Here is a 13,050-nt window from a genome sequence, read left to right as displayed (position 1 = left end):
AACTTGACTTGATCAGCTGCCTCCAGAATTTGGAGAGAGCAATCCATCTCTACCCAGACCTCTTTGGTTGATTTTCTCCTTCATGAGCTGGGTCACTCTAAATTCCAATGGAGTGGTGCAAGGGCATGGTCCCCTTGCTTCGGGAGAGGAATTCACTTAGATTAGATTTTGTTTACACTTTAAACAGAAGTTAGATCTCTTAGTTGGGTGAGGTCCCACCCAAGATAAAGGAACATGTTCCCAGAGGATTATGGGTAATCTCATCAATGAGAGCCTTAAATAAGGAAATAAGGAGATGGGGAGCCCTATTCCTAATTTAATAATTAGTTGTTAACATAACAGCAAAATAATAATTTTTCGAACCTTGGAAACATACTGTCTGTGACCCTGGGCAAAGTCACAGAATTCAGTAATCTGATAACTACCTAACACTTTAAGTTTTAAAGTGCTGGCCTACATTGGTAGAGGGAGTTTTCCACCTAAGACTTCCCTCAACCAAAGAAATCACAGATCCAGTCCCTGTCCTGACTCCATTTTCCAAGTTAATGCATTTTCTCTGGCTATCTCCCAGGCTTGAAATTCTCTCCCTCCCCACTTCTGTCCCCTGGTTTCATTGGTTTCTTTTAAGTTTTGGCTAAAATTCTACTTTCTTCCGGAAGCTTTTCCTAGTCCTCTCTAATGTCAGTACCTTCTATCTGTGGAATATTTTCAATTTTTCCTTTATGTAAGTTTTTTTCTGCCTTTTTTTGTATCCCCAACATTTAGCCCACTCTCTGCCACATAGTAGGTGCTTAATAAATGCTTGTTGACTTCTGACTGACGACCTTAACAAGTGGTTATTCACCTATCACTTGGACACTTCTAGTGAGGAGAAAACTCAGTACCTTCCATGCTAGATCACTCCCTTTTTCCATAGATCTAGTTATCAGAAGGTTCCATGGTGATTTCCATTTCATAATCCTTGCTCTGCCTTCTGGGGCCAAATACAAGTCCAATCTTTCTTCCGCATGGCAGCCTTTCAAATACTGGAAGACAGTTATAATCATTTTCCCCAAAAAACTTTTACTATCCAAGCTTACCATCCACATTTCCTTTAATCAGTCCTTGTCTTGGCATGATCTTCATGCCATTCACCCCCCTGCTTACCCGCTGCTGAATGCTCTCTTGCTAAACAGTGTCCTGCTTAAATCATCCTAAAGACTTTTCCCCCCTAAAGTTTTTGGCTGCCAAATATTTTTATCTGAAACTTTTGAGCTATTGACTCTCTACAATCCATCATAACTTTTAATATAAATGCCAAGATCAGAAGATGGGCACACAGAAAAATTTTTACTCTTTCAGATACCTCAAGGAAGTTTCTGTCCCACTTTCCTTTTCACTCTGTATAGTAATTTAGAAAATGTCTAACTTGTATTTTTTGACTGATTTATTTTCTCTTCTGGCATATTATTCACAGAATTGCCCCCAGGATTCCAACAGCCATTTTTCTACAGATTTATAGGATGTGATCACAGATTCTAATCTGTTTTTAATAACTCCTGTTCATTTATTGCACTTTGCCTATAGAAACAAGCTGGCATGAGTTGCTTTGGGTTTTTTTTTTTCATTTTTTTAAAAAGATGTTGATGAATAAGTATTACATGATTACTCTGTGTGAGATGCTGAGCAGTACGTATACAAGTAGAACCTTAGGATCACAGACTTGAAGATGGACCTTAGGGGTCACACCTTGTCCAGCTTCATTATTTTACATTGGGGAAACTGAGGTTTAGTGGGGTGAAGGGACCTGCCCAAGATCACACAGGTAGGGTCAGGATTGGATCTCCAGTGATCTTGGAACAAGTCACAACTCTTGGGACATCTTCATTTTATCAGTGGGGAAACTGAGGTCCAGCAAGGTTAATTTCCCTGGGCCTCATTTACCTCATCTATAAAATAAGAGTGTTGGATTTGATAGTCCCTGAGGTACTTTTCAGCCCTAAATCTATAACCCTACGGTCTGACTATACGCCAGATTCCAACTCTCTACTCTCCAGGTCCAGCCTTCCTTCCTCTACCATGACAGCTACCTCTGAAGGAGTCAGAACTAACAAAGTATTTTTTTTTCTGATGCTATTTTTGCCACTAGCTATCCACAGGAAAACATTGCGATCATTGTTTTAAAAACTTTAAAAGGATTTTTTCTTTTTAAGAGCCCGTGTGTTAATATTGGCCCAAGAGTCCATGGTGTTGTAGGCAAAGAAATGTTCTCATGAAGTTTCTTTTGGCCTCAGGGAACACCCCACAACTTTTATGGAGGAAGTTCTGAGACCTAGGATTAAGCAAAGGGCGAGCTCATTGTGAATAAGCCCTTGTTACAGAAAAGTCCCTGTGAGACAGTCAAATTGGAAGGCCTAGCATTTTTGCACAGCAATGGAGTGCCCTGCTTCTTGACTCAGCCCCATTGATCCTGTGGTCTGCTTTCGAAAGGGGGCCAATTAGGTGAGAGAATGGGAGAGGGCTAGTAGCACATCTGAATGTGTTCAATGTGAGAATTGCAATAAAAAAGTAAATTTTGTAAGGAGAATTGAATGAATGGATACTTCTCCTCTCTATGGAAGGCCTGTTTTCCAGTCTTAAGTCCTTGAAAAACATATTTAAATGTTTACAGATGTCTTTGTTTTTTACAGCACCTTCATTGTCAAAAGAATCCTCTGCCCTCTCTCACCCAGAGGGCCATCCCTTATACCAAGAAATAAAGAAGAAACTTGGGGGACCAGGAAGGGGAGAAGCAGTTCATTAAACCTAATCAACCAAATCTGACAGTAAATGCAGTTTTCCACACCTACAACTTCCCACCCCCACCCCAATCTCTGCACAGAAGGCAAAGGGATGCATGCTCATACCTCTTCTTTGGGGTGAAGTTGGTCATGATGATCAAATAGTTCAGAAGAGCTTGGTCACTGTTGTTTCCATTTACAGTATTGTATTCCTTGTGTATATGGTTTTCTTGACTCAGTTTACTTCACTTTGCTTTAAATCTTCCCTGTCTTCTTCATAATCATCATTTCTTACAGTATCATAATATAATGTTACATTGAATTCATGTATCATAATCCACTTAGTCATTGCCCAATCAACGAGCACCTACTTTGTTTCTACTTTCAGTCTTTCATCCCCTATTACAGCATCCCCTCCCCCAACTACCTTATATTCATCCTGCATGGACTCATTTGTGTAAACTTTTGTTCCTACATTATTAGAATGTAAGCAAGGAGGTAGGGAGAGGCAAAATATATTCTACCCCCGTTATTTATTATATAACATGACCTCCTAATGGTATAGATACCTAAGGAATTATCAATGAAGAACACAAGGCAGCACACAAGTAAGTGATGTAAATGATGTGTCAGAGTTACTAAGTGTGTAAAACTACTCTTACTTTTATGACTTCAGTTCAAATGGAAATACTAGATAGAAGCTACAGAGAGAGAGCTTTAAGCAGAATACAAGGACCACACATCCTACTGTTCCAAAGTTCCCCCAAAATGGAATGGGATGCCTTGAGTGTCTTTCTGTTAATTATTAGCCATCCAGTATATGGTATGTATAGATTATTTCTTCTTTATCTTATGTTGAAAGACTGGGGTAGAAGTGGAGAGAGAGACAGAGACAGAGAGAGACAAAGAGATGTAGGCAGAGACAAAGAGATAGAGACAGAGAGATGAGACAGAGACAGAGATAAAGAGATGAAGACAGAGTCAAAGAATTGTAGACAGAAACAGAGATAAAGCAATGGAGACAGAGACGGAGACAGAGATGGAAACAGAAAGATGGAGACAGAGACAGAGAGACAGAGACAAAAAGATAGAGACAGACAGAGAGAGAAGGGGGTGCTATAAATAGAGGCAGGTTTTTCCTACTCTCTATCCATCCCCCCCACCCAAATATGCTCTCTGTATGTATATCTATATCTGTGGTCTCTCTGCCCATTCTTTCTGTATAATTTTATCCTTATTAGACAAAAGATTATAGTATCCTAGGGTCAATGATCTAGACTTATAAGACACTTCAGAAGCTAGTCTCATCTTATGATTTACAGATGAGGAAACTGAGTCACAGGGTGGTTAAGTGGTTTGCCCAAAGACACAGGAAGTAAGCAAGTAAATGCTAGTAAATGCTCTTTCCACTGTACTATTTTGAAAACTTTTGTAAACTGAGGAATATAATTTGAGTTAACTTTCAATATCTTCTTACTTTGAAATAAATACTTCATTTGTTTTTGATTAAATTGAGTTAACTTTCCTTTTTGGTCAAGGAACAGAAGCTTGGGCTAGAACCTGAAGAATGAGGAATTGTTTGGTAGGGAGAAAGAGTATTCCAGAGAGAGTCCCAGAAGTTTTCAAGGTGAGAATGTCAACTTTTCTTTTCTCTTTTGGGTTGGGAGTGGGGTGGGTGAGAGGATTGGTTGGGCACTAGAGCAGTTCTTAGACTAATCTGGACTGTGATTAGAGATGGTGGAGAGTCTTAAGTGTTTAAAGTCTAGGTTAAATTCTAGAGTTTTGACTTTAGATGATGGATTCTAGGATAATAGCAATAGGAATAACTCCAAAAGCTAGTATTTATATGGTATTTTAAGATTGGCAAATCTCTTTACACATAATATCTCATTTGATTCTTACAACAACCCCTGTAAGTGGGTGCTCAGATGAGGAAACTGAGGCAGATAGAGATAAAGTGATTTACCCAGGCTTCCACAGCTAGTAAGTATCTGAGACCACATTTGAACTCAGCTAGGTGGCCCAGTGGATAGAGCCCTGGGTCTGGAGTCAGGAAGACTTATATTCCTGGATTCAAATCTGGCCTCAGACACTTACTAGCTGCATGACCCTAGGCAATTCACTTGACCCTGTTTTCCTCAATTTCCTCATCTGAAGAAGGAAGTGGCAAACCACTCCAGTATCTCCACCCAGAAAACCCCACAAAGAGTTGGACACAACTGAAAACGACTAAACAACTCTTCCTGAATGTGGGCTCGATATGCCATTCACTGGGCCACCTAGCCAGAAGAGACCTTACCTGACGTCTCCTCCAAATCCCTCATTTGCCCAATGTGGAAACTGAGCCCAGAGAAGTTGGAAAATGAAGGGGACTGGAATAAGATTTCTCAAGTCTTGTCTAACTCAAAAACTCTGAGCCCATAAATGTTAACAGTTAAATTTACAACAGTCGAATAGAGCCTAGATCATGGTTCTACATTAAAAGAAACATCAGAAGGTCATCTAGTCAAAGCCCCTTCATTTTTCAGATGAGAAAACTGAGGAAACGGAGATTAAGTAATTTATCCAAGGTCACCCAGCGCCAAAATGTCTGAGGCCAAATTTGAACTCAGGAAGACACAGCTTCCTGACTCCAGGCCTACCACTCTATGCACTATGGCGCCACCTAGCTGCCCCTAGAGCAGGTAAATTTCTTCTTTAGTTGATTAGTCACATTTAACTCTTCGTGACCCCCATTTGAGGGTTTCTTGGGAAAAATCCTGGCCTGGTATGCCATTTCCTTCCCCAGCTCATTTTACAGATAAGGAAACTGAGGCAAACAGTGTTAAGGGACTTGCCCAGGGTCGCACAGTAGGCCCTTAATAAATGTGTGTTAACTCGATTTGACGCAGATAGTAAGCTCCAGAAGCAAGATATGAATCCAAATGTTCCGACTCCAGGATTCAATTCTTTTCCTACTAAGTCAGATTGCTTCTTTCTGTGTTCTTTTTGGTGACTACAGGAAGAAAGGGCCTGACAATTTAGTCTTGGCTCACATGAGAAAAACAAGATTTATTTATTTTTCCTTTTAGCAATTTAAACTTTGACTTTAACAGATATTCCCAATTTCTATGTTGGACTCTCTATGTTTTGATCTTTGGCACCTTGAGTCTGAAACTTCAAAGGGTCCTGAGTAGATTGTTCTAGGAAGTTCATCTATTAAAAGCGCAATAGACCTGAAGTCAATTTTTCTTTTTCTTTCTTCCTTCCTTCCTTCCTTCCTTCCTTCCTTCCTTCCTTCCTTCCTTCCTTCCTTCCTTCCTTCCTTCCTTCCTTCCTTCCTTCTTTCCTTCCTTCCTTCTTTCCTTCCTTCCTTTCTTTCTTTCTTTCTTTCTTTCTTTCTTTCTTTCTTTCTTTCTTTCTTTCTTTCTTTCTTTCTTTCTTTCTTTCTTTCTTTCTTTCTTTCTTTCTTTCTTTCTTTCTTTCTTTCATCAACAAATGTGCAATGGGGCCTTTTGGAAAGGCAATAAACTAGATTCAAAGGGGACTGTTTTTTGCTTGCTTGGAAAAATTTATTTTCCCTCAGGGCCCCTTCAGAAACTCTTCACACACAAAAACACCAAGCTTATCTACATTCAGCAATGAGAATACAAGAAGTTTTATTCATTTAGGGATATTTTAAAATGCTAAAAAAAAGCATTTTCCATTAATTATAATTTTTAAGGAGCTAATGACAATAGCTTCAGTGATAATTAATGGATCTGTATTTATATAGCAAACTGGTACATAGTAGCTAGTACAATTTTATACTTCAAACTGACTGTTTCCTATAAATATGTAAATTTGGTAATTATCACAGGAACTATTCATTATCTGCATTTGAAATTTAAATAAATAGAAATGCTATTTACTCCTTCAAAAACTAAATAAGAAAAGCAACATAACAGTGAGTAGTCTTGAATGAAGTCCATTTCTTTCTTTTAGTGCAAAGTCTAGTTTTAAAGAAGTATCCTTTAATTTCAGCGCTGTTGATACTCCACAGATAGGTATGGCAGAATTGGATAGGTATTGGGAATTAGATGATCAAATTTCAAATTTCTATGCACTAGGAAATAAATAAATAAATCGACACAGACTAAAAATAAAATTGTCCCAAACTTTTGCATATATCTGAAATAAACCTAGATTTTGAAATTTATAACAGAGATCATCTTACAACATATTTTGAAACTTACAACAGACATATAGGGGCAAGAGAAAGAGAGCTGGAAGTCAGACGATAGATAGATATAAAAATAGATAGATGATGAATAGAAGGATGCATGGGTGGGTAGGTAGATTATAGATGGATAGATAGATAGGCAGATTGATGGATGGATAGATGGATGGAGAAATGAATGGAATGGATAGATAGGTAAATTAGATGGAGATAGATAAACAGATGGATAGGTGAATGGATAAGTAGATGGATGGATGGGTAAGTGGATAGATGATAGATAGACAGATACAGATAATATATAGATGAATGAATAAATAGGTGGGTAGATAGATTACATAAAAATAGAGATATAGACAATGGATATATAAATGAATAGATGAGAAGGGTAGAGGTGTCTCTAGTGTGAGGAGGACTGTGCAGAGTTCAGAGTTCATTCCCCATTAGGAGCATCTTATGCAACAATTTAATCACTGGTGTAGAGGCCTGACACCCCTTCCCCCCTCTTCTATCTATCTATCTATCATCTCTTTCCATCAATCTAGATAGAGATATAGGTATGTATACATATGTAATAATATGCATACATATATATCAATTATAAAATTAGGGAATGTGATTATACCCACATAGTCTTCTTTTGTGCATATATTCTTATATACATACATATATGAAAACAAAATATATTTTGTTCACATTTTATATGCATATGTTAATATCATGTGTGTATATATGTGTGTTTATATGTGTGAGTGTATGTCTGTGCATACACACACATATACATACACACATATGTAGGGTGGCTAGGTAGTGCAGTGAATAGAGCACCAGGACTAGAATTAGGAAGATTTGAGTTCAAATTTAGCCTCAGACATTTACTTGCTGTGTGACCCTAGGCAAGTCACTTAATCCTGTTTGCCTCACTTTCCTAATCTGTAAAGTGAGCTAGAGAAGGAAATTGCAAACCACTCCAGTATCTTTGTCAAGAAACTCCCAAATGAGGTCATGAAGAGTCAGGCACAACTGAAAAAAAAACCAAATAAAAACAACCTCTGTCTGTCTGTCTATCTATCTATCTATCTATCTATCTATCTATCTATCTATCTATCTATCTATCTTTCTATCTATCTATCTTTCTATCTATCTAATAATCTATCTATCCTTCTATCCATCCATCCATCCATCCATCCATCTATCCATCCATCCATCCATCTATCCATCCATCCATCCATCTACCCATCCATCTACCTATCTATCCATCCATCTATCCATCTGTCTTTCTTTCTATCTATCTATCTATCTATCTATCTATCTATCTATCTATCTATCTATCCATCCATCCATCCATCCATCCATCCACCCATCCATGTACCTATCTATCCATCCATCTATCCATCTGTCTTTCTATCTATTTATCTATCTATCTATCTATCTATCTATCTATCTATCTATCTATCTATCCATCCATCCTTCTACCCATCCATCCATCCATCCATCTATCCAACCATCTATCCATCCATCTATCATCTATCTATTGTGTGTATATATACATATATACATACATATACATACATACCAACACACACACACACACACACACACACACACACACACACACACACACACATACAAATGCTATGGAGGTATAACCATATCCCCAAATTTACCGCAGAGGTAGCTGAGATACAGTGAGGTCCACTAATCTGGCCCAGATTACCATCTAATAACTTCATCTTCCTGGGCCTCAGTTGATTCTAAAGGCAGACCCTGTAATTTAATCCAGGCATTTTGCCACATAATCCAGGCCTCCTCCAGCTATATGGGACTCCCTGGGGTGGGAACCCAAGCATCATTTATATCCCTGGTTTTCTGGGGAAATGTGTTCTCAGTTGCAGAGGATTGACTTGCAAATAAACTTTTGGAAAATAAACCATTAATAAATTAGGTACTGTCAGTAAAAGAGATAAAATCACATTTGTCATTCATGTGCCTCTCTGCCCAAGCTGATTTTATCTGGGACTGAATAATGTACTCAACATTGTGTGAAGCCTTTTCCCATAGATTTCTAATTCATGGATACAAAATTTTGGAATAGCTTTCAAAGTCATGAATTTAACAAAATTTCAGGTTTCTCTATCACCCCAAAGCATCACAGAGCTACAGTTGGGGACTTTGTGTATTTTCTTGTGTATTTTGCAGCTTTGTGTATTTTCTTGAGCTGTTGTCAACTCAACAGAGTGGTTGTTGAATAGGGATCGGCAGTTGGGGGCATAAGGACATATGAAAAGGATTGGACATAGGAAAACTGAGCTTATGTCTTTGTCCACATGAAGCTAAAATAAACATTTGGTTTGGTCAATTCACATAAATAAATGTTTAATTCAGTGAAAAAATGCATAAAATTATCTTGGTGTTAGAGAAAATGGCTTTTTAATCAACCAAGGGTTTTTTAAAAAATTCCTAGCCAGTTGTTGAGTGTTATCAACATAACCCTCAATAGAAGTTCAGCTGCTAGAAAATTGGGAAAGAATTTTTTACAACCAGTGTCTTTGATAAAGGCCTCATTTCTAAAATATATAGAGAACTAAGTCAAATTTGTAAGAATACAAGTCATTCCACAATTGATAAATAGTCAAAGGATATGAACAGGCAGTTTTCAGATGAAGAAATTAAAGCTCTCTATACTCATATGAAAAAATGCTCTAAATCAGTATTGATTAGAGAAATGCAAATTAAAACAATTCTGAGGTACCACATCACACTTATCAGATTGGCTAACATGACAAAACAGGAAAATTATAAATATTGGAGAAGATGTGGCAAAATTAGGACATTGTTGGTGGAGTTGTGAACTGATCTCCATTTTGGAGAGCAATTTGGAACTATGCCTAAAGGGCTATAAAAATGTGCATACCCTTTGATCCAGCAATAGCACTTCTAGGGCTCTATCCAAAAGAGATCATACAAATGGGAAGGACCCACATGTACACAAATGTTATAGCAGCTCTTTCTGTGGTGGCAAAGAATTGGAAATTGAGGGGATACCCATCAATTGGGGAATGGCAGAACAAGTTGTGGTATATAAATGTAATGGAATACTCTTGTGCTATATGAAATGATGAGCAAATGGACTTCAGAAAAATCTGGAAAGACTTGTATGGACTGATGCTAAGTGCGGTGAGAACGTTGTACACAGTAACAGCCACGTTATGCAATGACTAACCTTGATAGACTCAGCCCTTCTCAGCAATGCAAGGATCTAAGATATTTCCAAAAGTCTCATGATGGAAAATGCTATCCACATCCAGAGAAAGAACTATGGAGTTAGAATGCAGGTAGAAGCATACTATTTACTTTTTTTCCTTCTTTTTTGTTTTCTTGCTTCTTTCTTGTGGGTCCTCTGATTGGTTCTAATTCTTCTTTACAACATGACTAATGTGCAAATATATTGAATAGGGATGTATACGTGGAGCCTATATCAGATTGCCTATCATCTTGGGGAAGGAGATGGGGAGGGAGGGGGAGAATTTAAAACTCAAAAGCTTATGGAAGTGATTGTTGAAAACTAAAAATAAATCAATTAAATAAAAAAAAGTTCAGTTGCTAGACTGTATGTAGAATGCTCGATTGTATGCTCCTTGAGGGCAGGGAATAGTTTTTGTCTTTGTATCTCTAGGCCTAGCATAGTGTCTCACTCAAAGCAGGTGATGACTAAATGGTTACTAAATAGAATCTAATTGAAGTAACATGACATACTTATTAATTCTAGATATACTATTTTTGATGCATATTATTTCATTTTAGCCACACCATATTCCTGTGATATAGATATTAATCTCCTGAATGACAGCACATACATATATGTGTGTATACACACACACACACACACACACACACACACACACACGAAAACTAACACCCCCAAATTCAATCAACTTCTCTTTTTAACACTCTATGACACCAGGTAACCAGAGCAATTGATCTTTACTGAACTGACCAAATCTCCCAACATGAACTCTGCAATCTGAAGTCATCCTTCTATTCCTCCCTGGTAGAAAGAATGTCAATACCTTCTTCTATTCTACAGCTTCTGCCCTGTCACAGGAGCTGGGATCACACTTCTCTGGAGGTCTTTTTTCCTTTATTCCCCAATCAGCTACAGTCACCACCACCATCTTGATTCTGCAGGGTCCATTGCTGCCTGTACAATCCAACACCAGTTCTAAAGCCAGGAGCACATGGAAATAAATGTGTCTCTATGCTACAGTTAGCTCACATCCTTAATGACAATGACTTGACTCGAGTACTGGACTCAATTCCTTATGAGTTCTCAACTGGTTTCCTGCTAATTCCTTTGCTATTATTGTGATTTACTCTTTTCTTTTTCCTGACCGTAGTTACAACTTGTTTGATGTAGGGCTAACTGATTTCTGAACCTAGACCTGAATCCAAGAACTGATTGCTCCTTGGCTTGTTTCTTTGACCACCTGAATTCTGGACCCTTTGCTTTTTCAGTTTGTATTGCTTCTGGGTCCATTAATACACTAATCATCTAAGGTCTTGACTATGCCTATATCTCTTAGGGGTGGTGCTAACTCACTGTTTCAGCCTTGTTGACACCTATACCCTAGCATAAGAGCCAAGGAAAAAGGGTCACAGATTTAGAGCTGGAAGGTGTCATTGAACCTGATCCCTCCCCATTTTACAGACAAGGAAGCTGAGGCCCAGAGAATGTAAGTGACTTGCTCAGGATCATACAAAATGTTTGAGGTAGGATTTGAACCAGGTCCTCCTGGCTCCATGTTCAATGTCCTATCCATTGTTCCAAACCTTGAGAAGCTCTCCTATTCCTCAACCACTGCCCTTTCCAATTCAATTCAATTTAACTCACTTGGGTCAAATAGTTATTCAACACTTACTGTGGCACTCTAGGTAGTAAGATTTAAAAGAGTACCATCCCAGTCCAAGAGGGGCTTAAATTCTGATAAGGTAGACTTGGACAAACAAGTGGTTTATGGGGAGGAACGTGATAAGGGTAAAGGAGATATTTAAACAAAAAAAAATGCAGACAGAAAGATAATTTTCAGCTGGGGGACAAAGGGAAGGCTTCATGGAAGATGAAAAGGTGCCTGAGTTGGGATTTGAAGGAAGAAAGGGATTTTAATATACAGAAATGTGAAGTGAGCATGTTCCAGGCATGCTGTCTAGCCTAAATGATTGCTGAGGCAAGAGTGAGCAGAATGAGCTCTCGGAATACCTAGGTACCCATTTCGGCTAGAACACTGAGTTCTGGAAGATTAGTATTAAAAAAAAAAAAGCCTGGAAAGGCAAGTTGTAACCAGAGTGCTGATGGATTTAAGTTCTGGGCTAAGAATTGTATTTTACATTGTAGGTAACAGGAAACTACTGAAGATTTTTTTTAAAGCATGAATGTGACATGGGCCGTGACTCTAAACAAAACCATAACCTCCCTGAACCTCAGTTTCTCCATTTGTAAAATGACAGGATTGGGAAGTCTTTTCCATCCAGAAATCTACAATCCCTGGATCTATGCTTATATTTTATTTTGGAAATAAAATACCTAAAGAATAGAAGTAAATTTGTCATGAGTAGTTTTTTGGTCCAAATTATCCAGAAGACATCTTAAATCACTGCTCAGAAATTCTCTGCTCAATTCTCTGTCCGGTCTCATAAAGATCTGTAAAGGATAACTTAACAAAAAATAATAAAGTGAAGGATTTTTTTCTCCATAAAAGATGCATGATAACTGTCTGTCCTCACTGTCTCACTGGGTGTTTTGAGGCTCAGATAAGAAGGTGAACATGAAAGCCTTTAAAAACATGAACCGTTTTACCAGTGTGAGAGATTTTTATAAGTTACCACAATCCTGAAGTACACAGGCACACTGAGTTAGAAGGGGCAAACTAGGACCCAAGGGAAGGCACCAAAAAGTGCTTTCTCCAATGTTCTAAGGCATCAAGCTAGTGATTTGAGCTCAGCAGTGCAGTGCATTGTAGCCAAGAGGTCATGGATTGGAAGGGACAGATCACAAGGGGTTCCCACCTCCCCCATCATCAGTCCTTGCAATATAAAGGC

The 13,050-nt window shown here is 38.3% G+C and overlaps 1 long non-coding RNA gene across 3 annotated transcripts in view; it reads left to right on the top strand.

Annotated features, from left to right (window-relative positions):
• LOC110221722 (uncharacterized) overlaps window positions 1-12,709 on the top strand; it is a 31,161-nt gene extending 18,452 nt beyond the window's left edge. For all 3 annotated transcript variants that reach the window (XR_002328209.2, XR_013482868.1, XR_013482867.1), the window contains exons 3-4: window positions 4,298-4,386; window positions 12,347-12,709. This is a non-coding gene — a long non-coding RNA (uncharacterized LOC110221722). The remainder of the gene's footprint in view (window positions 1-4,297; window positions 4,387-12,346) is intronic.
• The last annotated feature ends 341 nt before the right edge of the window (window positions 12,710-13,050 follow it).

This window comes from Phascolarctos cinereus, unplaced genomic scaffold (genome assembly GCF_003287225.1).
Source record: "Phascolarctos cinereus isolate Bilbo 61053 unplaced genomic scaffold, phaCin_HiC Scaffold_1;HRSCAF=81, whole genome shotgun sequence".
Classification (NCBI taxonomy): domain Eukaryota; kingdom Metazoa; phylum Chordata; class Mammalia; order Diprotodontia; family Phascolarctidae; genus Phascolarctos; species Phascolarctos cinereus.
Note: the sequence above shows the minus strand (reverse complement) of the source record. Positions and strands in the feature narration are given on the sequence as shown.